We start from the raw sequence: 25,651 nt of genomic DNA on the forward strand, positions 1-25,651 counted from the left end.
GGAAACAACAGATGCTGGAGAGGATGTGGAGAAACAGGAACACTTTTACACTGTTGGTAGGAGTGTAAATTAGTTCAACCATTGTGGAAGACAGTATGGCAGTTCCTCAAGGATCTAGAACTAGAAATACTACTTGACCCAGTAATCCCATTAATGGGTACATACCCAAAGGATTATAAATCATTCCACTATAAAGACACATGCACACGTATGTTTATTGTGGCACTATTCACAACAGCAAAGACTTGGAACCAACCCAAATACCCATCAATGATAGACTGGATAAAGAAAATGTGGCACATATACACCATGGAATATTATGCAGCCATTAAAAAGGATGAGTTCATGTCCTTTGCAGGGACATGGATGAAGCTGGAAACCATCATTCTCAGCAAACTAACACAGCAACAGAAAATCAGAAAATCAAACACTGCATGTTCTTACTCATAAGTGGAAGTTGAACAGTGAGAACACATGGACACAGGGAGGGGAACATCACACACTGGGGCCTGTCAGGGTGTGGGGAGCTAGGGGAGAGAAAGCATTAGGAGAAATACCTAACGTAGATGACGGGTTGATGGGTGCAGCAAACCACCATGGCATGTGTATACCTATGTAACAAATCTGCACATTCTGCACATGTACCCCAGAACTTAAAGCAAAAAAAAAAAAAAAAAATTAAAAAAAGTGAGCCTTCCTTTCCCTTGTAGAATGTTCATAACTTAGAGGATCAGAGAAGAGAGGAAGCAATGCAGGTCAGGGAAGTAGTATGAGTGAAGGCAGAGAAGGGCATGTGCTGGGGCTGGCAAGACACAAGACTGGTCAAGGCTGAGCATGGAGTCTTTGTGTAGGAAGAAATCATATTGGCTGTCTGGCCTCCCCTGCAGCCCATTTCAGTGCAGCAGATTTAGGATCTACCCGGGGGGCTTAGGAGAATTACACACCTAAATCTGTTTCTGCCTTCTTGGGTAATTGGCTTCATCTCTCTGTACCTCTGTTTCCTCATCTGTAAAACAGAACTATGCTATCTTTTCGCCATACAAGGCAATAATAAAAGGTAAAGGAATGAAAAGATTAATGTAAACTCTTATGCCTCATAAGCAGTTTTGCTTCTGGAGCTGTTATGAGGATAAAATTAAATGATGCAATTGAAAATGACCTATATAAACATAAGGCACTCTTTTTTTTTTCTTTTTTAAATAGCTCCAGATGAATGCACTATACTTTAATATCCTGGGGAGTATGAATTGAATACATTGATCTATGAAATCTGGAAATAAGACAGATCCAAGCATTCCCATTTTAAAAGATTCAGATTAGGTACAGCAATATTCCTAATACTGAATATATCCAAGTAATTTATGTGATATTAATTCCAAACCCAGAGCTTCTTTTCAATTCACCCCTGGAATGTAAACTCCCTGAAGATAAGCCCATGCCTCAAGGACAGTTTTGGATTTTTCAGAGGCCAGAGCTGTGGGTATGAACCAGTAATTCCTTCAGCACCATACACTTGTTTCTTTTTTCTATGTAGTTTTTTTGCTATCTATGTCACATACACAATTTTATCAGCGTGGATAGAGAGGGGGCATTATATGGGTTAAAAGTACACTGGAGCCAGATCATCTGGATTCAAATGCTGTTTATGCCACTTATTAGGTGCATAATCTTGGGCATATTCAAGGTATAACCTCTTCACACCTCAGTTTCCTCATTCTAAAAACTGAGAAAATGACAACATACTACAACGAGGGCTGTTGGGAAAATAATTAAGACATGTAAAGCATTTAGAACACTGCTTGGAACATAGTGAGAACTTAATAAGTGTTAGTTATAATTATACTACACTAACAACCTTATCAAGCAGAATCCCTAATGAGGGGGCACAGATTGTGAGTTAAAGTATTAGCAGGTATTTTACTATCACACTTAATCACATGGGGAGAGGAGAAAAGTAGAATCACCAATACCTGTAAGGCCTAACTTTATGCCTGGCATGTGATGTTTTAGGGAACAGGGGCATGTGGAGTGTGGAACTGTGCTCCAGGACAGCAGCAGCCTGGTGCAGCCTCCTGCCTCTGCTTCCCAGCACACACGTCCACCCTGAGCAGAGAATGTTCTCATGGACCTTGACAAACATACTTGCTCTTGTTCCTCTAGCTGAGCTGCCCTCCTTATCTCCTCTAAATATGTTGAATGCTGTTCATCCTCAAATGCTGTTTCTATCCCTGGCTCCTCAGCACCCTTCCTGAGAGTAGCTAGTCTCATATTCTGCTTTTAACTCTTTTTATGTGTAAGTTGAAAAATTCACTGTTCCAAATTTAACTTTTACCACATTATCCATGTATATGGATTATATTAGGTGTGTTCACCTCATAGGTTTGTGAATTCCTTAAGGACAAAGCCATATCTTACACAGGCTTCTTTTGTATCTTTTCAGCGGTGGTTCTTAACTGGGGACAATTTTGCCCCCCAGAAAATATATGACAATGTCTGGAGACATTTTTGGTTGTCATGATGGGGAAGGGGAGTGCTACTGAGATCTGGTGGGTTAAGACTAGAGATGTTCCCAAACATTGAACACACAGGACAGCCTGCCTCTCCTTTCCCCATAACAAAGGATTATCTGGTCCAAAATGTTCATTGTATTAGGGTTGAGAAATCCTGTCCAATAATACCAAGGACAGTGGGAAAATGAGATTCATTCCAATTATATGATTTTTTTTCTGTAATGTCTTAATGGGTCAAGCACTAAGTTTCAACTTCCATTCCAGGGTCATGCCCATTAGCCCAAAATCCTTTCTTTTTATTAACAGCAATAATGATAACGATGAAAATAAAAGGGGATATTTTGCCTTTATATTGTTTGGGCCTTGTGGTATTTGTGCCAGCAGCAGGGATTGTTCAATTCTCATTATGAATATGACAATGACATATCCTTGGCACAGGGTAGACCACACAGGTCAGTCCCTGGCTTACACCTCATCCAGTTGCATGCTCTGAAAGCCTTTTACTAGCAGGCTCATCCCACCTTACTTATCTGAATATTAATACAGCCCATCCCATGGACAGGTAGGGTCTGAGGTTACTTTTGCTACTCTTGCCCAGGTATATCCAAGATAACTAAAGTGGACACCTGCACACCCACCTGCCTACCTCCTTGCAGTTTTCTTTTGCCAATCCTGCCACAGTTGCCTCATCCCTGGGAATGAGGTTTAGGTTTAGATTCCCAAATGAGTTCTAGTACAGCCCTATAGTTCAGGCCCTCATCTTTTAACTCTGGCTCTCAGCAAGCTTCACTGACCTGGAGATAAGTCTTGCTCTCAGTATCCAAGGCATCAGCTGTGGGCCTGCTTCAACCACAATGGCCCTGCTGGCACCACAGCTCTGGAAACAACCTAACCATTACAGAGATCTGTGCCCAAAAGAGGCTGAGACTATTTGGCCTCAAGGATCTCCTGTATATTAACTTTACCCCTTAAATGGTATGATTTTAACCTTTATTTTAAATAATTTAGATTCACAAAAGATATGAGCAACATTACTATGATTTGGTAGGCTGGATCCTTTTGGAGTGAACCCCTATAGTCAGCACCTCTCCCCCAGTCTACTGTGGCAGGCACAGCAATTTCACTGCTGAAATGGAGCCCATGATTGGCACACACAAAATTTCAAGGAGAGCGGCATGTGCACATATTTTAAAATTTTTTAAATCACAATATATAATTATTAAAAATTAGAAAATAAAATAACTTTTGATTAGAATTGTGACTAGTTTCTATCCCATTCTTAGAGCCAGACTTCACTTTAATTTTCTGTCTTCTGGTACTGTGATATGTTTCTATTACTCAAATGTGATTAAGGCTTAAGACTTCTTATGGAGTACAGAAAATAGAAGGGAATAAATGACTACTTTGAGATCACGGCAACCAATTTGGTACTTAATTTCTGTTTTGTGAGGATGCTTTTGAAAGACTCTTTACCACAACTGTATCCTGCCTAGACTTTTTCTCAAAAAAAGATTTTATACATTTGCCAGATTTGTTGAAGTACAAAATTATCCAGCAGAATATCTTCTTTCTAATCAATCTGTCCTCCGAATTGCAAAATTCACAGGACACAATTCTTCACAACTCTACCATTCAGGATAATGTCTGCTGATATGATCTTTCAAATTACCGACAGATCATCGCGGAATATATATAGCTAACTGTGTTCATTAAATCAGTATGGTTTAGGGTCAAGTCATGGTAAACTGCACCTGCAGTACTTGTAGGAGATAACTGAAGAGACTCAAGATGTTTACAACTATAATGTCCATGCGCTAATCTGAAGTCAGAATTGTAAATAAGTTTTAAAGAAAACTTATAAATATATGAAGAAGGGGTGGGATTTCTGGAATGGCTGAGTGAGGAGCTCGGTAAATCTTTTTCCCCAAAGGGCAATGATAAAACTGGGTACAGTTGTCAAAAACAACCAAATTAAGATTCTAAAAACTGACCAATGGCATATAACAAATTGAAAAGGATTTATCAAGAAAACCTACTGAATCTTAGTAACAACAGTGGTATCTGTGCCAAGGACTGCTCCTATCCTCTTCCCCCTCACACCTTAGCTCCATTACCGGACAGTCCTACCCCGGCCTCAGCAGATGAGGAAGACTATGTGGGCTGGCAGCTCCACTGCCCTGCAGGAGGGGGCTGACTATATTTGGAACAGGACATGGAAAACAGTGCCCATGGTACTATCAGAAATAAGAGATGTCACAGTGGCAAACAATCAGGACAGCCTAATATCAAGGCTAGACTAGGTTTGGATACTGGTTGGAACAAGCAAACACAAAATGGCAGAGCAGTCAGAAATATAATAAGAAAATCCAGGGAAGGAAACAACTAAAGACAACCTTTTAAAGATCCCCTTATCTCTAAAGGTAAACAAGGCTGTGCAAATGCTTAAAGCTGTGTGTGCACAGGAAAGACCAGACAGGGCTCTAGAGAACTACCTGTCCTTGGCTGATTTTCCCCTAGTCATTGGGTGTCTACTACATTAAGTGATAACTGAATTCACTTCTAACTATTTTCTGGAGTCACAAATCATACACTATGGGTCATCTATATCACCTCCTTTATTACACAGATGAGAAACACAGGACCTCTGAACATTTTAAGAACGTGAGTTTCTAAAAAGTTAGTAGAAAATCAACAGAAGTTTTTGTTTTCTTGTAAATTTGTTTAAGTTCTTTGTAGATTCTGGATATTAGCCCTTTCTCAGATGGACAGATTGACCCAGCAATCCCATTACTGGGTATATACCCAAAGGATTATAAATTATTCTACTATAAAGACACATGCACACAGTATGTTTACTGCTGCACTATTCACAATAGCAAAGACTTGGGACCAACCCAAATGCCCATCAATGATAGACTGGATAAAGAAAATGTGGCACATACATACCATGGAATAGTATGCAGCCATTAAAAAGGATGAGTTCATGTCCTTTGCAGGGACATGAAGCTGGAAACCATCATTCTCAGCAAACTAACACAAGAACAGAAAACCAAACACTGCATGTTCTCACTTGTAAGTAGGAGCTGAACAACGAGAACACTTGGATACAGGGAGGGGAACATCACACACCGGGGCCTGTTGAGGGGTGGGGGGCTAGGGGAGGGATAGCATTAGGAGAAATCCCTAATGTAGATGATGGGTTGATGGGTGCAGCAAACCACCACAGCACATGTATACCTATGTAACAAACCTGCACATGATACACATGTACCCCAGAACTTAAAGTGAAAAAAAAAGAAAAAAAAAAACAAAGAAAATCAACAGAGGTTAGTACAAATGACCCCTACAGCTATGCCAAAATCCACTTAACTACAAAAAGGTGGCATAAAATTAACAAACAAGAATTGGTCAGGTAAGTTAGAACTTATCCGAATATACAAATATACATAAACTTCTTCAGTCTGTGGCCGGGATGTCCATCTTTTGACTTCCCTGGGCCACAGGGAATACGACGAATTATCTTGGGCCCTACATAAAATATGCTAACAATAGCTGATGAGCTTAGAAAAAAAAAATCACATACAAAAAATCTCATAATGTTTTAAGAAAGTGTATGGATTTGTGTTGGGCCACATTCAAAGCTCTCCTGGGCTGCTGCATGCAGCCCACAGGCCCTGGGTTGGACAAGCTTGATAGTCTGTCTTCCTTTTTATTCCTTTTTCTCTTGTGAAGTCTTATAAAGGAAGAGATGAATATGGGTTCTCCAGAAAGTCATTCCTTGTGGGGTAAGGTGATAAACTCTACTTTAGAGAATGAGTCACACCTGTTCTGTAAATGGTCATTGCTTGTAACCGATCCTCTCACTTTCTGTTTCTCTTTTTCTCAACTCCAGATTCCTAGTTCTAGAGCTTCATTTTATTTTCTTTGTGGGTAACAACCTGGCTAAAAATACTCTACTCTTTTGGTTGGGTATCTACAAGTCCCAGGGAAAACAACCATACATAGATACAAGCTCCAGTTCCAATAGCCGTCCAAAACTATTAACATTTTCATCTGTACAACACAACTTGTTTCCATAACAAAATTTATGTTCTCAAGCCCTCTTATTGTAAATTCTGCTTGTTCAAGCAAGTGATTTTAAGTTTTCTTGGAGACAACGAACACTCCATGTAAATTAAATGCTGTTTTCCCCTAAGCTTTGTAGAACGCAGGAAGCCACTTTGGGTGGGCACCAAGGAAACCTGCTCCCAAGACAACCATTATATGTTCCTGCCTTTCCTGATAGCTTGACATTTGGCCCATCCTAGACCTTTAGTCAATTTTAAACCACTAGAAAAAACAAGGACCAAATCCTTGTATTTGTACAGCTGACATCTTTGCTGCTCAGAACCTTGTGTAATCTATCTTTGTGACAAGGACAGCCAGAAACTGTAATAGTTTAAAAACATATCTGACAAATGGTCTAACGAGCAGTCAAGAAACAGTTCAAAGCAAAGAATGAAGTAGGACTGGCTGCTGCACTGTGGAGCGAGCCCCTTCAGATGTTTTCCTTCCTTTGTTACTTGAAGATAGCATCTGGGAATAGAAGGCTGGGAATCTGGGGCAGGTGTGAAAGGATGGCGTTTCTATCAAGGGAAAACACCTGGATGAAACTAATTCATCATGGAAACCACATCTGGTCTTTCAAATTTTAAAAAATACTGAAAGATGACTGACGGCAGTGAGGTACAGATTTTGCCAACAATTACACTGGGTTTGAACTGTAGTTGCCATGTGGCTGCTCAGTGACCTCGGATGGTATCTTTAGTCTCTGAGCATCTCTGAGTTTCCTTTATTGCACAATAGATTAAATGAGATAATTTAGGTACAATGCCTAGCATTGTTCACATGTTCACATGTCACCACTTCTCACTTTCTGCCTTACTGATGCCAACCAGAGACAGGTGCTAGTGATAAACACTGTCTCTATGCAGATGTAGGAACACAACTTCTTATCATAACTAATTTCTAACAACAACAACAACAACAACAAAAACTCCAGGACTAATTCTGCAATTTAACAACTCAAATTCTATCTTTCAGCAAGGATCAAATGATTAACTTTTACTTGACACTTTTCCTCCTGAGTCATTTCTTTGATCCAATATTTTAACAGCAGCTGAGCGACACAGCAGGATTCCATGGATCAGCCACCACCAACCACATAAAAGGCTAGGAATTATTTCAGATCAGGATGCTGCCAGAGCACAGCTCTCCAAATAAAAGATTTTAGAGTCCATTTTTTGTTTTCAAAACTCCCTGACCAGCTCCCTTTCCTCTGTCAAGAGACGCCTGGATGTGATGGGATCCTCTTCCTACCCAAATCTGGAGCACTCTGTGATGGCACCAGGTAAAAGGTGATGCCCCGTTCAGGTTTCAGACTGACACACCACACCTGCTGTCAAAACTACTTCACACCCTGGTGGGAAGAAGCTCCCCTCAATTCTCAGTAGTGCCCACTGCAGTTATTACATGTGAGTGAATAATAAGTCACTGAAATACTGTGATGACTCATGCATCAAAAAGAAAGCCCTAGTCTGGGCTTATAGGCCAGGAGGCAATCTCCAGGGGAGAATCTGATCTTGCTAGCTAAAAACAGCAGGTAGGAGGCATAAGCCCTGCAAATACTTTTTTAATTTAATGAAGTATGTTTTCCCCTCCCCTCTTCTCTTGCTCTGTCTTCCTTCTCTCCTGTCTTGACAGATGCTCTTAGACAATCTGGGTCACATTTATCAGTCTGAAAACAGTGCTAAGATAAAAAACAGATCCAAAACAAGAGGTCCTACCAGTCAAGAGCAATCAGTGCTTAGAAGCAATAATTTTGCAAAACACAGTGACGGCAGGACTACATTTCAAGTTTCTGACTTAAAATGTACCTGAACTCCAACTATTATTTAATTACACTTTATTGATGAAAATAGACCCTTTGCATCCTGAAACCCAGATGTGTATTCCAATTCAGAAAGTAAAAGAAAAATAGTAATGACCACAACAGTCAAATATAATCAGAAAACGTTGCAGAGTTCTCAGCACATAGATATCCCCCCAATATCTCAAATATTAATTCTTCTAAAACCAACACACCATTTGTCCTGAAGACACATAAAATGTTTTATGCTACACACTAAACTCATTCTCTCTAATGCCACCCTCCCTCCACTCCCAAACATGAGCACTCCTTCCTGTGCTTTCAAGCTTGCTGGTCCTCTAAATTAGAGTCCCTGGAGTATATCCTCCAGTGCTCTCTGCTTTGAATCTGTTAAGATTTTACGTCATGAATATCTTTTAAAATTTCTTTTCTTCTCTTCATTATCCTTGCTTTGCCTTGCTTTAGTTACTCAGCTTCCTCTCAGGTGACTATTGCAGCTCATGGCTCTCCATGCAGTCACACAGTTTACCTCTAAATAATGCATCTAATCATGCCCCAGCCTAAAGCCTCTCCCAATTCCCTGTTGCATTCAATTTGGCATTTAAGGCTCTTCACAGACCACCATCTAGCTAATTCACCTCTCTAGCTCCATCTGGCACCAACCCGTGCCTAAGCTCCAGCCCACTGAGCTGATGAATGTTCCATGAATATACTCATAGCCTTCCACAATTCCGTATACACTTACTGTTCCTGAGATGCCCTTCTCACTTTCTAGAGTTAGTCTCCATTCTCTGTGCTCTCAACACTTTGTCCTAACCTCTAATTTTGTACTTAGTTTACATTGCAATTACATATTGTATGGGAGTGAGCCTTACTTATCTCTATATCACTGATGACACTATGGAGTTTGCTATTAGAAGAGAGAAAGACCCAAAGGAAATTCTAAAGTACGTACTGCAGAAAGGAAAAAAAAAATGATAGCAGATGAAAACCTCGAAATGGAAGAAACAATGAGAGAAGATATTGATAAATAGATGGGAAAAGGAAAACATTGTTTCAAACTATAAGAAACATGTGTAATTTGTGGAGGAAAAATAGAAAAGCCAGAGAGATATGTCTTCAAATTTTGGAGCATGAGTGGTAACATATTCAAATAGAGAATTTTTTTTTTTTTTTTTTTTTTAAGGATGCCTGTTAAAATAGCAGGAGCAGCTACTAAGGAAGTAGATAGACATAGAGCAAACAACCTCTGAACAGGTAGAGGGGACTTGGAGTGGGGAAGAAAGACTTATCAATTCAAAAGACAGCAAGATGGGTACACAAAGGCAGAGTGGTATAATGGATACTAGAGACTCAGAAGCGGGGAGGTTGGGACGGGGCTGAGGGATGAAAAAATACCTGCTGAGTACAATGCACACTATTCAGGTGACAGTTACACTAAATCCAGACTTCACCACTCTACAACTCATCCATACAGCCAAAAATACCACTTGTACTCCTAAAGCTGTTGAAATAAAAAAATCTTTTATCATAAAAATAATAATAATTAAAAAGAAACAAGAGACAGCAAGAAGAGATGGGGGAAAGAAATAACACTGATAAGCACCCCTATTACTCAGGAAATTACAAGCATTTTAGGAGCTCTGTGTCAGAAACTGAGGGCAGTGACTAAATATATATTTCTTATTATGTCACATATGGAATTAAGAGAAATAAACAAATCCATCACCAGAGGGACAAACTGCAATACAACTCTCCTAGTAATTGATAGCTTCAGCAGATAAAAAAAGTCAGTAAAGATAAAAATATTTAAATAGCATAATTAACTTTTAGATGTATAGAACACATATAGAATATTGAATACAATAAATAGTGAAATATTAACTCTGAAAACTGACTAAGCTATAAAGAAAACCTCAATAAACTGCAAAGGACTGGTATACCAACATTCACTTACAATGCAATATTAGAAATATATTTTTAAAAGGTAACTTGAATGCACAAATAAAATGTGAGTTAGATTTTATACATATATACGTATAATCTATACTGTATATATATAAGGGAATAGTATTCAGCCTTAAAAAAGAAAACTCTGCCACTTGTGACAACATGGATGAACATGAACATGGAGGGCATTATGTTAAGTGAACAGGCCAGGCACAGAAAGATAAACGGCATATGATCTCCTTATAGGCATACCACAGGGATGTTGCAGGTCCAGTTTTACACTACCACAACAAAGTGAGTATCACAATAAAGCGAGTCAAACAGATTTTCTGGTTCCCCAGTACCTATAAAAGTTATGTTTACACTACTGTAGTCTATTAAGTGTGCAATAACATGTCTAAAACACTACATACCTTAATTAAATACAATTTATTGCTAAAAATGATAATGATCATCTGAGCCTTCAGTGAGTTGTAACCTTTTTGCTGCTAGAGGATCCTCGATGTTGATGACCGCTCAGGGTGGTGGCTGAAGTTTGGGGTAGCTGTGGCAATTTCTTAAAACAATGAACTCTGCCACATTGATTGATTCTTCCTTTCATAAAAGATTTCTCTGTAGCATGTGATGCTATTTGATAGCATTTTACCCACAGAAATTTTTTCAAAAGTGGAGTCAATACTCTCAAACCCTGCTGCTGCTGCTGCATCAACTAAGTTTATGCAATATTTTAAATCCTTTGTTGTCATTTCAACAATGTTCACAGCACCTTCACCAACGTAGATTCCATCTCAAGAAACCAGTTTCTTTGCTTATCCATAAGCAGCAACTCTTCATTCCTTCAAGTTTTATCATGAGATTGCAGAAATTCAGTCATATTTTCAGTCTCTACTTTTAATTCCAGTTTTCCTGCTATTTCCACTACATCCACAGTGACTTCCTCCACTGAAGTCTTAAACCGTTCCAAGTCATCTATGAAGATTGGAATCTTCTTACAATCTCCTGTTAATGTTGATATTTTGACCTCTTCCCATAAATCATGAATGTTCTTAATGGCATCTAGAATGCTGAATCCTTTCCAGAAGGATTTCAATTTACTTTGCTCAGATCCATCAGAATAATCACTATGTATGGCAATTACAGCCTTATGAAATGAATTTCTTAAATAATAAGACTTAAAAGTTGAAATTATTCCTTGGTCCAAGAGCTACAGAATGAATGCTGCATTAGCAGACATGAAAACAACAAGAATCTCCTTGTACATCCCCCTCAGAGCTCTCGGGTGACCATTTGTATTGTCAATGAGCAATAATATTTTGAAAGGAATCTTCTTTTTCTGAGTAGTGAGTCTCCACAGTGGGGTTAAGACATTCAGTAAACCATGCTATAAACAGATGTGCTGTCATCCAGGCTATGTTGTTCCATTTATAAAGCACAAGCAATAATAGTTTACCATCATTCCTAAAGGCCTTAGAACTTTTAGAATGGTGCATGAGTATTGGCTTCAACTTAAAGTCATCAGTTGTATTAGCCCCTAACAAGGGAGTCACCCTGCCCTGTGAAGCACTGAAGCCAAACATTGACCTCTTTTCTCTAGCTATGAAAGCCCTAAATGGCATCTTCTTTCAACAGAAGCCTGTTTCATCTACACTGAAAATTTGTTGTTTAGTGTAGCCATCTTCATTAATGATCTTAGCTAGATCTTCTGGATAACTTGCTGCAGCTTCTCCATGAGCACTTGCTGCTTCACTTGGTACTTTTATGTTATGGAGATGGTTTCTTTCCTCTTACCTAATGAACCAACTTCTGCTAGCTTTCCATTTTTCTTCTGCAGCTTCTCTGCCTTTCTCAGCCTTCAGAGAGTTGAAAAGAGTTAGTACCTTACTCTGGATTAGGCTTTGGCTTAAGGGAATGTTGTGACTGATTTAATCTTCTCTCAATATATTATCTATCTGTCTGTCTATCTTCTATAAATTCTCACTCTCTATATATATATATCTGGACCACTAAAACTTTCTCCCTATCAGCAGTAAGCCTATTTTGTTTTCTTATCATTCATGTGTTAACTGGAGTAGCACTTTTAATTTCCTTCAAGAACTTCTGCTTTGCATTCCTAACTTGTCTAGCTGATGCAAGAGGCCTAGCTTTTGTTTTGGCCTGTAGGCTTTCAACAAGCCTTCCAACACTTAAGAGGCCATTTTAGGGTTATTAATTGGTCGAATTTAATATTGTTGTGTCTCAGGGAATAGGGAAGCCCAATGAGAGGGATAGAAGTAGAACAGTTGGTTGGTGGCATAGTCAGAACACACATAACATTTATCAATTTGCTGTCTTATATGGGCATGGTTCATGGTGCCCCAAAACAATTACAGTAGTAACATCAAAGATCACTGATCACCATACTAGATATAATAAAATTTAAAAGTTTGAAATATTTTATTACCAAAATGTGACACAGAGACATGAATCAAACACATGCTGTTGGAAATATGGTGTTGATAGACTAGCTCAATGCAGGGTTGCCACAAACCTTCAATTTACAAAAATTGCAAAACACAATAAAGTGAAACATAATAAAATAAGGTGTGCTTGTACTAATTTTGTAAACTTTGCGAAATGTGTCTTGAATAATAATTTCATCTTCATAAGAGAAGGCAGCAGCTGCTGTAAAATGCTGAAACAACCCGTTCAGGAAACATTCAATCTTAAGTGCAATTGCTTTCCCTTTTTAGTTTTAAATGGAAAAGTTTCTACACAAAGCTGTTTACATAAATATTCAGCTGTTTACCTCTGCACACAAGGTAGAAAAGCAGAAATCTGATGACAGTTCAGGAACACTAAACAGATACCAGCTCAAAAATGATGAAAAATTTAGGGACTCAACTATCTACCTCATTAGCCTAATCCATTGGTGTTCCACAAGTAATTTCTTTTTAATAGTAGATAGTCATAAATTTTCAGATGATTTTCTTGAAAAGTATAAATTATGTCGGTTAAATTATAATGGATAGATTATATTCCATTTTAATGCCAATATACTTCCTTGGTCAGGAGACAAAGGCCCAGAGATGCATATGGTTTGGACACCAGCACATTACCTGCAGTATCATATATCTGTGTAGATCAGTCTGTATCTTCCAATAGTGGCCACTGCAAGACTCCTTGAGAAACTTTTCACTTCCCTATCAAGAGATGGAATCTATTTCTACTCCCATGGAACTTAAGTGGCCTTTGTAACTGCTTCAGTTTAATAGAACACAGTGGAGTGATGCTGTCTGATTTCCTAAGGTAGATCATGAAAGGTTCCTGCTTTTCTTTCTCTTGGGTCATGTGCTGAGCAGTGAACTGGTACAGAAGTCTGTCTACCCTGAAGCTATCATGCTGGAGAGACCACAAACAGAGATGCCTGAGGATCCCAGCTGTTATGTCTTCCCAGCTAGGCTCCAGACACGTAAGTGAGCTAGCTTCAGATGATTCCAGCACCCAGCCTCTAGGCCAACCCAGCTGATGTGAGTGGAGCAGAGATGAGCTGTCCCTGCTGAGCCCCCGCCAGATTGCAGATTCATGAGTCAAATTCACATGGTTGTTGCTGACATTAAGTTTTGGAGTGGTTTGTTATGCAGCACCAATTAACTGGAACAGGAGGGACACTGAATGCAAATATCATCCGCTCATTTACCCAAAGGATAAAAGACAGAACCAAAAGCCCAAACAGCAGGATTTCTTAAAAACCAAAATGATGGCACTGTGTTTTACCCAAAAAGCGCAAGCACCCCTTCTGAAAGTTAAATTTGACTTAGGATTCACATACCTTTTGCCACTTGCCAACAATGCCGATTAGTGGATATCTATGCAAATATATTATTTGAAAAAAAATCCTTTTATTTTTGCTTTTAATGTCTTCAAAAGATCTCTGATGCAGGTTAACAGCCGCTGCACTCAATTACTGTATCTACCTTTCATTTTAGGCTGTAATTTATGTTGGTGCCGACAGAGTGACATCAGGTGTCCTCAAATTCAGGCGAACCAAAATGAAATCACTGGGCTCTACATATTATCTGCTATTGGCTATTAGTAGAAAGTAATCAGATTTTAGAGCTAAATAAAATCCCTGATCACTTACTGTGTAACCCTAGACAAGCTACACAACTTTTATTGATCTGTAAAATGGAAATAATACCTATCTATTGACAGGGTGGCTACAGAATTAAATGAGCCACTATATATAAAATACTTAACATGCCTGGTATATAATAGACAATCAACAAGTTTCCTTTCCTTGGCACTCTTGACCTTTTTCATTGAATGACAGGCTAAAGGAGAATGAAAGTCCCAGGGTTTGCTCCAGGTAAAAGAAGCCTTCCCAAGAAATTCAGGCTCTGCTTCCTGCCCATGAGTGATGCTCCAACACTTAAAAGTGGGCCTCCAACCAGAGCAGCTACTGGGGCCCTCTCTGGGTTTGTTTGTTTATTGTAGTCATTGTTTTAACGGAAAATATTTGAGCAAATTTAACTCTGCATCCCAGCTACTGCTTTTTCTTTTGTTACCATGCATTTTCACCAGCAAAGAACTAATTTAGTATTTCGTTGTTTTTTTTTTTTTTTGGTGGAGGGGTTGCGGAGTTTTGCTGTGTCACCCAGGCTGGAGTGCACTGGTGTGATCTCAGCTCACTGAAGCCCCTGTCTCCTAGATTAAAGCGATTTTTGTGCCTCAGCCTCCTGAATAGCTGGGATTACAGGTGCACAACAGCACACCCAATTAATTTTTGTATTTTTGGTAGAGACGGGATTTCACCATGTTGGCCAGGCTGTTCTCGAACTCCTGGCCTCAAGTGACCCACCCACCTCAGCCTCCCGAAGTGCTGGAATTACAAGCGTGAGCCACTGTGCCCAGCCTGTTTTGTTTTAAATAGGAGGTCACTGGGGACTTTATGCCGGAGGGGTATCTGACCTGAATTACTGGCCGACTATATTAAGGAGGCAAAAAATTAACAGGTAACCTATGGATTTTAGATGTTTGGCTAACAACCTCAATATATGAGCAGACAAAATGACATTATGAGAAGAACAGAGAATCAGCTATCCCTCCGGGTATTTTTATTTGGTTCAAGCTTAACCTCTAAGTGAACAACGAAGCTTCCTGAAGTAGACAGAGCATGTGCCTCACACTTGCTGTGGGATCTTAGGAAGTAACTTTGCAGGCCTTTGTTTCTTCACCCAAGAAACCATGGGATTAGAGTAGATGATCAAACTATGGGATGACCAAAAGGACTTAAGATCATCTAGTGTAATGTTCTCACTTGACAGGTGAGAAGTGAGGCCAAGAACAATTCAGTGGCTTTCTTGATGTCACAGGCCTTGCAGCCAATAGACTTGGGACTGGCATCCAAGGTTTACAGACAATAAAGATCCTCTTTCCACAAAGCCTTAGCTGTCTCTAAAATGACTTGATTCTGATGGTAATGAGGAAGGAGCACAATATGCATTTCTATTCACGTTAATTTAAAATGATTTGACAGGTCAAATATTTATTTCCTAATTTCCAAGCTAACTTTCTTGCTAAGGGAGGACTTGCAACTGTCTTGAACAAGGGCCCATTCCTAGGTCATCATTCTCCAGACCTGAAAAAGCAATGTAAGTGCTTTTCACTTGATATATTCAAAACAGAGCAGGATGAATTTTATCAGTGATGTCCCTTGCAAGTGCCAGGTACCCAACAGAAAATGACAGACTTCTGTGCTCTTTAACCTATGAGTGATAGAGTTACTGTTATACTATGTGCCAACCAAGTTTCAGACCCAAGCAAGGTGTAGGGCAAAACTTCTGACAAGGCTAAGTCTTTATCCATCCACCTGATATTTCTTAATTCTTCCTCTCTAGGGAACAGATAAGTTCTTTAAGGTTCACAGGTCTGCTTCACCACAGAGTGATTATATTCAAGAATCCTGATTTGCCCAAAGCAAGATACCTATCTAGGTGAACAGGAAGTAAAGTTTCTCAGCCCAACCACTCTAGAAATCTGGAGCAAGGGGCAAAGGAAATGTTTCTTATTCAAATTAACATAAATCAACAACATTGATCTTGATATACATGATCTTAATTAAGAACTAAACTGGAATTTCAACATTTGAATGCTGCACCAAGGTATCATAGAAATTAAGGCCAAATGTGGAAATTGAAACAATGAGAAAGATAAAGGGGGCCTATAACCAGGAAATACACTGACGTAATGGAAATGAGCCAGCCTGGAGTAGAGGACAAGGGGAGCCTGAGGGAGGCAGACTGTCAAGGTTGGCATGACTTTATCTGTTGGGGAGACAATGAGGGGTGTATTTAGGAACAAGGGTGGAGATAGTGTGGTCTACCAGACAGATAACTCCTTGCCAGGCAGGTTCTAATATAGCCTGAATGGAAACATCCTTTTAAGAACATCAACTCTTTTGGTTCCACACTTACAAAATGAGATTCTCTTCCCATCAGAGTTCTCACACAGGTCTTCCAATCTGAGACATGTGGGAGTGAAGGAAAAGGCTAGAGAAAGCAGTCCTTTCTGTGCTGTCCAACATGGCAGCCACTCCACAGGTGGTTACTGAGTACTTAAAACGTGGCTAGCGTGAATAAGAAACTGAATTTTATTTTAAATTTTATTTAATTTTAATTAAAGTTAAACTTAAATTTAGAAATGGACACTGATTCATTTACTGGACAAAACAACTGATATGCATGTTTGGAATGACTTGGGTATGTGAATCTACTTTTTCTACTGTAAGTTTTAATCTAAGTACAGATCGAGTATCATCCATGAAATTTTAGTGTCCCAATTGAGATATGCTGTAAGTGTAAAATATGCTTACAGCACATCTCAATAGGACTTTCAAGACTTTGTATTTTAAAAATGCAAAATATCTCATTAATAGTTATATTAATTACAGTTAATCCTCCATATCCATGGTTCTACATATGCAACCAACTACCCAGTAAGAATACTTTTAAATAAATAAAAAATACAACAAAAAATACAGATAATACAGCACAATTATTTACATAGCATTTACATTGTATTAAGTATTTTAAGTAATCTAAAGATGATTTAAAATACATGGGAGGGTGTGTACGGGTTATATAAAAATACTTCATTTTATATAAGGGACTTGGGCATCCACAGATTTCAGTATCTGTGGGGAGTCCTGGAACCAGTCCTTCATGGATACCAAGGGACAACTGTACATGTTGAAATAATATCTTGAATATATTAAGCAACACAAAAATATATTATTAAAATTAATTGCATATTTCCTTTTATTTTTAATGTGGCTACTAGAAAATTTAAAATTACATATAAAGCTCATACTTGAGGTTTATATTACATTTTCACTGGACAATGCTACTCTAGATTCTGGAAGGTCTAGATAAGACCCCTTTTTTTGTGTTTTTGGTTTTTTTTTTGAGACAAAGTCTCACTCTGTCACCCAGGCTGGAGTGCAGTGGCACTATCTCGGCTCACTGCAACCTCCGCCTCCCAAGTTCAAGTGATTCTCCTGCCTCAGCCTCCCAAGTAGCTGGGACTACAGGCGCGTGCCACCACACCCGGCTAATTTTTGTATTTTTTTAGTAGGAACGAGGTTTCACCATATTGGCCCGGCTGGTCTTGAACTCCTGATCTCATGATCCGCCTGCCTTGGCCTCCCAAAGTGCTGTGATTACAGGCATGAGCCACTGTGCCCGGCCAGAACACCACTTTTTTTTTTCTTTTTTTTAGAAAAGATTGTAGTAGTACATTCTTGGGCTTCTTTGTCAAAATCACACCAGGGTTCACCATGTGAAGAGCCCAAGGATAGTCTTTCTTATTAGATTATACTCTTTCAGTAAATTAAAATTAGACATTTGGTTTTAAAATTTGCCTCAGATTATTTAATTGATGTCAGTCAGCCAGCATGTGGTCAATTGTAAAGTAAAAACGACATTGGAGTTCCAGATCAAAGGAACTGATAGAGGGAAACAGCCCTGAAACAAAATAGTGACTATAATTCAAATATTTGACACTAAATATCAAATCCCTTTAGTCTTCTTTTACATGACCACAAAAAGAAACCACATAAAAAGGAAAGAAACAGCAATATATAATACCAACATATACATTCTGAAGAAGATACTATTTTAAATACCCTCTGAACATGAATCAAATATACGGCAAATGATAAATTTATATATATACTTCATATGCACAAGTAAAACTTTATCCGTTAAAGAAAGGTTCCTTAAGATTGTGATCTAAAAGAAAACCTTTGTTCTAAACCATATTGACTGACTGATAATTAAGCCTGTCGTTATCATAGCATGTACCCTATAATCTGATACCACCCCCATCCACCCCCAAAATTGTATTCAAATGAGAACACATCCATGCTCACACCATTTAAATGAGATAGGGGATAGCTACATCACTTCTCATTTTCGGAGCTCGATAATCAATTAATCAGAGAGGTTAAATAGCACATTCAAGGTTCAACGTTTGCTAAAAGTCACTTTTTCCATTCAGACCCTCAGCTGTCATTCTGGAAGCTGCCACCAGATGCACAGGGTGCTTGTTAATGCGGCAGTTAGCCCACATCAGAGGGACTCTTCAAGGTCCAAGGTTTCACACAATTTGATCAACTGTGCTTTTTTCCCCTATAAATCAGAACTTGATAAATATAGCACTGTAATTCATGAACAAATATTTAATTACTACCTTTAAGAGCTAAAATAAAGACATACTCTGACATAATATTTACATAAATACAAAATACCTACCTTCAAATTAAGTATCTTTTCCCACTAAATTGCCCTATTTTAAATCTCCATCTAATTCATTTCAGAGTCTAGTTGGAATTCTCCCTGAGTTAATTCGGGATTGTAAATCTCCAAGTCTCAGATCTTCAGAGTAGCATAAGAGCTCCCCACATAATTTTCCTGAGTTAATCTGCTCTTTCTTTTCCCCACATGTTTAGCTTCACATGGCATCTAGGCTCTCATCTGCTCCTGTCTCTGCATGGCTTGCCTCCGCTCTACTGCCCACTCTGGGTTCCCATTCCCAAGCAGAAAGAACCGTAGATGCTGCCGTCTTGCTCTCCCCACTCTGTGGTCTTGTTCCAATCAGGGAAACATTCCTATGGCAACCAACACACACCACCATCTCACTCCCCTTCCCTGAAAGTTCCCTATTTGCCTGGCAGACGTTTGGCAAGGACACTGAATTACTTTAACTTGCCTAGCAACTACTAGCCTGTTCCAGTCCCTCTAAAAGCGGTTGGCTTTTTGTCGCTTATCTTTTAAAACACACTCAGGGGCTGGCTGGCTGGCTGGCTGGCTGGCTGGCCGTGGAAAGGGCAGCTGCCAAGTCAGCCTCATTGGACACTGGCTTGGAACACACACAGCAGTTGGGCAAACTGGAGCCTCTTCTTGCCCCAGGAGGAAAAAATGTCCACAGGCTTGAGGCAATGGCACGAGTAGACAGCTCTCAGGGTCCCACCCTGGGCTAACTCCAGAGGAATTTTAATTCTCAGAGAACCTCAAATCTCCTTCACCTTCAGCTATAAGAAAAGTAAAATTATCAATAGCTGCCTCCACTCAGAAAACCAGGTTTATCCCATTTTGCCACGTACTTCAACCCTTCTGGTTTTTATTTAACAGGCTGGAAACCAGATATTTTAACTTACAGATTGTAGTTTTTTCATTTAGGTTATTTTGGTATCACGGTCCCAAATGACTGATGCTGCTTTCCATATTTTTTCCCCTCAGTGAATTCTAAAGAAATATTTGAAGTGTCTATAATCTAATCTGGGTACCCTAAGATGAAATACTTCTTCTGATAATCCATATAGGTGGAGAAGCGTATATGAACAATGAATAAACAGTTTATTGAGCTCTTGGCTTGCTCTGCTGATGGATTCCATGCTTGCCTTGTGTCCTTTCAGAACAGAAGCCAACAGCGGGTGCTTTCTCCCAAAAACAACCAGTGAGATAATCAAGTCAGGTCCTGGAAAAAAACTAAAGCTACTAGATAGGCATTTCTACTCCTACCTGCAGCCAACTGTCTTCCAAAATGAAAGCAGGGCCACTGTTGCAGAAGCAGAGAGTTGCCAATTTAGGCCAGCAACAGACCTGAAAGTTGACATGGATGGACACTATCTTTTATTAGACAACTATTTCCTGCTGGTAGGATGCAAAAGACCCACTTTTCTATCTTTGCAGCCTTTGAATTTCTTCCAAAAAGATGCTTCTTATTCACTTCCATGGCCGTTCAAGAACAAGGACAATTTTTTATTGCCATTTCCTATTTCAGTGATGACACACAGTAAGTGCTCAGTAAGCATTTGCTGAAATGAACCTTAAATACAGCAGCAATAGAATGTCAATTAAAATAAGATACTATTTTCACTGATTATATTTACAAACTAAAATTTTTGTCATATTCAGTGTTGACAAGGGTGTGGAGAAACACAACATTCTTCTACACTGTTGATGGAAGTATAAATTAGGGCAGCCATTTTGGAGGACAATTTGCCAATATTTAGTGATGCTAAAAATGGACACCCTCTTTTACCAGTAATTCCCTGGTTTTGTATCCTACAAATATATTGACAAAAATGCAAAAAGATATACACAAGAATGTTTATTGCAGCATTGTTTGCAACAAGATAAAACTGGAAACATCTAAATGTTGATAAACAGTAGGCAAGCTAAATTATGGCAAACTGATGCAATGGAATACAATATAATGGAATGGAATATGGAATGGAATGGATGCAATGGAATACAATATAGCCATTAAAAATGAAATGGATTTATACATACTGATGTGAACAGATGTCTAAGATCTATCACTAACCTATCCACAACAGAATCCATATATGTATCCATACATACACATATAAGCATAGATGTGTGTTATATGTGTTTAGGTATTTATGTATATGTGTATGTGTGATTGTATACAAACAGAACATTAGGTCATTTCTGGTAGAATGTGCAGAGACTTAACAGTGGTTACCTTTAAGGAATGATATTTAGGACTGAAACAATAGGAAGGAAGACTTTTATTTCCACCGTATAGCATCTTAAAATGTTGACCAATTTTTAAAACAAGGAATGTTCATATTTTAAAAACTCGTATTTTAAAAACATGTTAACAATTCATAATTGCCTTTGTATTATTAGATTTTCAAAAAAAAAAATAAAGATAGCAGGTTATTTTTACCATGCAGGTATCCCTGCATAACTAATACAGGGGTCTTTAAAACCATCCACAGCTAGCAGAAAGCAAGAAACTACAGAAATGAAAACAGCAAGTCCCATAAATTGTTTATGAAGTTTACACTTTTAATGTGTTAGACATTAGTGCCTCAAAAACTTAATTAAAAATTAGAAATCACATTAGGGCTACGTAAATTAAAATTAAAAATTGTACAAATCCAAATACACATTGAATTATACAATAAGCCAAAAAATGTATTCCTAATGCTTGAGTCATCTCTTTTTTTTGGAGGTAGAGTGAAAAGAGAAGTAACTCCTGCTGCTAAATTAGAAACCATAAGCCCCAGCAGCACTGTACATATATAACAAGAATTAAAAAACTGGATCCAAAAATTCTAATTGATGTTTAATCAAAGAAAAGTACAGAAAGCTGCAAGTGTGTCTTTTCAGGGGCTGATCTGACCTACAGAGAGGAACAACCGAAGAGAAACTTCTCTTCTTCACTGGCAACTCAATAACAAGAACATGGAAACCATGGTATAAAACTTTTTCAGCTTACAAAGGTTAGAAAGAACCCTCCATTAAAAAAATAGAGCATTGCCCTTCATTTCCACATTATCCCCAGCTTCCCAAATATTCCTCCTACTTTTTTCTTACAAACTCAAGAGAAAAAATTTCCCTTGGTACTCATTATAAAACCCCAGAATGCTGTTGACATTGCCATTTTAACTGTCTATTGTTCTCCTAACTCCAGGAAATCTCTGAAAGCCAGACATAATGACTGTTGTGAGGGTTTTCAGTAACAAGAAGTGAAGTTTCCTGTCAAAAGAAGTGCTCTCTCCATTTTCATCATATGTAAAACAAGATGCTTCCATGAGCACCTTCACAGATAGATGAGCTTCTTTGAGACCCTGAAAATGTACTAAAAGAATGAAAGAACAAATCAAAATGACAGATAAATTTGTGGGAGTTTTTCCCTTTTAGCTATAGCAAACTGTGATTTATTTCCCAATTAGTACTGATTCTTTTGTGACAGACCTGACTTTTTGCTCTAGAGATGTCAAGAGCATATTCTAGATATAAATTCAACACAGGAGCAAAAAATAAATTAGGAGTTGGTGTTTATTTGGAATACTCTAGATCCTAGACTACATGGACTGGCTATGAAGCATGTTCTATTATAACACTCCTCGATTAACTGTTTCAGGTCCCCACGATTCCAAATCTCCCATTCAGCTTGAGAGGTCCGCATCTTTAGTACAGATCTACTGGCCAGACCAGCAAAAGAAAGGCAGCTTGTTTCTGAGGGAAGAGGCCAAGACCAGGATTCATAAGTCCTGGGTTCAAGTGCTTGTACAGTCCTTAACCTGCAGAGCTGCTGAAAGCAGAGACTCACCTTCATCTGTCTCACTTCTTCCATGTGAGCAAATGGGGAGGGATGTATAGATCAAATGAGATCATATATCAGTATAGTTCACAAATATGGAATGCCAAAAAGGCCTTACCATTAACAAGAGCAAGAGTTTGCCTTTTTGAAATTGTGTTACACAAATATATCCTTGTGTGACTCCGTTTTCTTACCTGTAAAATGGGAATAATAAAAACACTCATTTCATAGATGCTCTTAGATACATGCATCCATGCTTTTTATCGTTTGCTCTATCTATGCTAGGCACTCTTCTAAGAGCTCTATGCCAGGCACTCTTCTAACAGCTAACATATGCTAAACATATGTAATATAAATAATAAAATGTAACATGTATATGTAACATAAATAATAAAAATATTAGCTGTTACCTTTGGTACAAAGCTACTTTATTTACTTAGAAGTGTAGATTCCTAGTACCGCAGATATTCAAAATGTGACAGAAGTACAACAAAGTGAAAAATTAGACAAAACATAAAGAGGGATGAGTTATGCCCAGAGCATCTGCTTTGTTGTAACTAGTGGTCTAGTTAGGCATAAAGCAATAACCATAGGAGGATGACTGGGAAAGGATGTGAACTCGGCACACAGCAACTCAAAGTATAGTAAGAGGCAAAGACTGTAGAATGTATCAATCTCAGTTTTAAAGATTAAGTGGCTTGAACACTAAATGTGAAATGTATAGAGGCAGAGACTTCCTCTGACCTCTAGGTCTGGTTGGTCCATAAGTGTCCCTCAAAATATTTGAAAAATGAGTGGATGGATGGGTTGAACACACCACTTTCAATACTATCTTCTTGCAGAGTTCCTATTATAATACAGACTGCTTGATATTAAAAGGTGTCTACATGAAAGACAAAGGAAAACCCAAAAGACGTGCACTCATACCTTAATTCATTAAATACTTAGTATTCACTATATCTGAAGCATGGTACAGAAGTTGTTTTATGAATAAAGTCTAGTTTATGCAATTACAGAAATCTAAAGTTTGTAGAAGTTGGCCTCTATCTTGGGCTGGAATCTAGTCATAGTGGAAATAACTAATTACATTCCTTCCCAGTTGGTTTCTTACAGGCAGCTCTTCTCTAAGTCCAAGCCTTAGTGATGCCATTTATGTGTCAGGACACTTTAATCTTAAGAAACTAAAGGAAAATGGAAAATATTTTTCAAAAGGATGTAATTGTACCAGATGATATGCAAGGGATTTGGGAGCATGTAATTAATTACAATAATGCCTTACAACAAATTTATACCGATAGAAGGAAGATGTGTGACAATATTGAATTATGGGTGAGTTTTTAAAAATGGAGTTTTATTAGAGTTCAAATTAAATGCTAATAAAACATCACCAAGAAGAAATCCTCCTAGGACTACTTTAATGACTAGAATCACTCATAATCAGTAGATAGTTAAGATGCAAATAGATGCAAGTAAGGCATTTGAAAATGGCCCTTCCTCTCAAGCAGGCTAAATGTTTCCTAGCAAACGTATTTATACTATTCATTTGCTCTGTGGGTCCTTTCTTCATAGATAAAACAAAGTAAACTTCAGACTTACCCTGGAGAAATTATTAAGAACCCTGAATTAATGTGGTACAAATGAACAGCATTATTGAAGAGAGAATCAGGGTTCTGTCAGATGGCTGCAGCCATCTACATCTGGATTTATTTTTAAATGAGTGTTTATACTCCACTGTTCATCCAAGTTCTCATAAGAGGCTCTGTCTTTGCATACAAAGCAGGAAAAAAACTGCTGAATGAAGTCAGTGTGCTGAATGGAACCAGAGAGTGGGTGAAGGGGAGTGTCTACTCTTTTTTTCCCCTCTTTTTTTTTTTTTTTTTTTTTAGCGGTTATTTTTCTTTCTCCTCCTATCTGGTATTCTTTGATACACTCTGATAGCTTGTTCAAACTGAGAAGCCTAAGAAAGATCCACCTGACAACCTAGACTCAGGAAAAGCACATGTGAAAAGGCCATTTCCAGCCAGTGTACGATTAGGCCTCGGAGAATGGAGATAGTGTGTTTCCAAAGTACTTCAGAGGCTGCAAAAAATGTTAAACATTACCTCGTTTGATACAACTACCTGTGGCATAGGAAAGGCAGGTGTCTTCATTTTACAGGTAAGAGAGGTTAATGATGTGATCAAGTCCGCACTATTAGAAAAAGAGCTCAGCATCAAGACCAACCTTCTTACTATTGGTCTGTGGTGATGTCCCCACACTACACTTCCTAAGTAAATAATCTTATGTCTTTTTACACACCCCCTACAGTAAACTGAAACCCCTTGGCATCTGATTCACTCATGTCTGCATGAAGCAAAGCCCCGGGTAGGAGAACCACCAGTGGTTCAGCCCTCAGCCTCACTGTGATTTCACAAAGGACTTAGTAGCTTCAAGGACAGCGATTTTTCAGGTGTTAAGTGCAGTTTTAAATGCATCTGCTTCTCCACTGGGGAAAAACACAATCTGGTAGCAATACCCACGGCAAATCACCTATACTCAATTTTTATTTCTTAGCAAATTTGAGATGTTCACTGGGGGCAGGTGTGGCTAGGCTTGTAAGGATAAATGAGAGGCAAATGAAGAGTATTTTGCAAACACAAAACTTAAGACAAATGCTTAAACTACC

At 38.5% G+C, this 25,651-nt stretch overlaps 1 protein-coding gene across 3 annotated transcripts in view; it reads right to left on the reverse strand.

The window, feature by feature from the left end:
• TMEM108 (transmembrane protein 108) overlaps window positions 1–25,651 on the reverse strand; it is a 359,338-nt gene that overhangs the window by 249,418 nt on the left and 84,269 nt on the right. Inside the window, exon 1 of one of the 3 annotated variants that reach the window (XM_011958208.1) lies at window positions 19,158–19,482. The exons of the other annotated variants lie outside the window; for them this stretch is intronic. The gene's annotated coding sequence lies outside the window, so the exon portion shown is untranslated. Of the gene's footprint in view, window positions 1–19,157; window positions 19,483–25,651 lie in introns of those variants that run through there. 3 annotated transcript variants of the gene reach the window in all.

The sequence above is a fragment of the Colobus angolensis genome, unplaced genomic scaffold (genome assembly GCF_000951035.1).
Source record: "Colobus angolensis palliatus isolate OR3802 unplaced genomic scaffold, Cang.pa_1.0 Scaffold46, whole genome shotgun sequence".
Lineage (NCBI taxonomy): Eukaryota > Metazoa > Chordata > Mammalia > Primates > Cercopithecidae > Colobus > Colobus angolensis.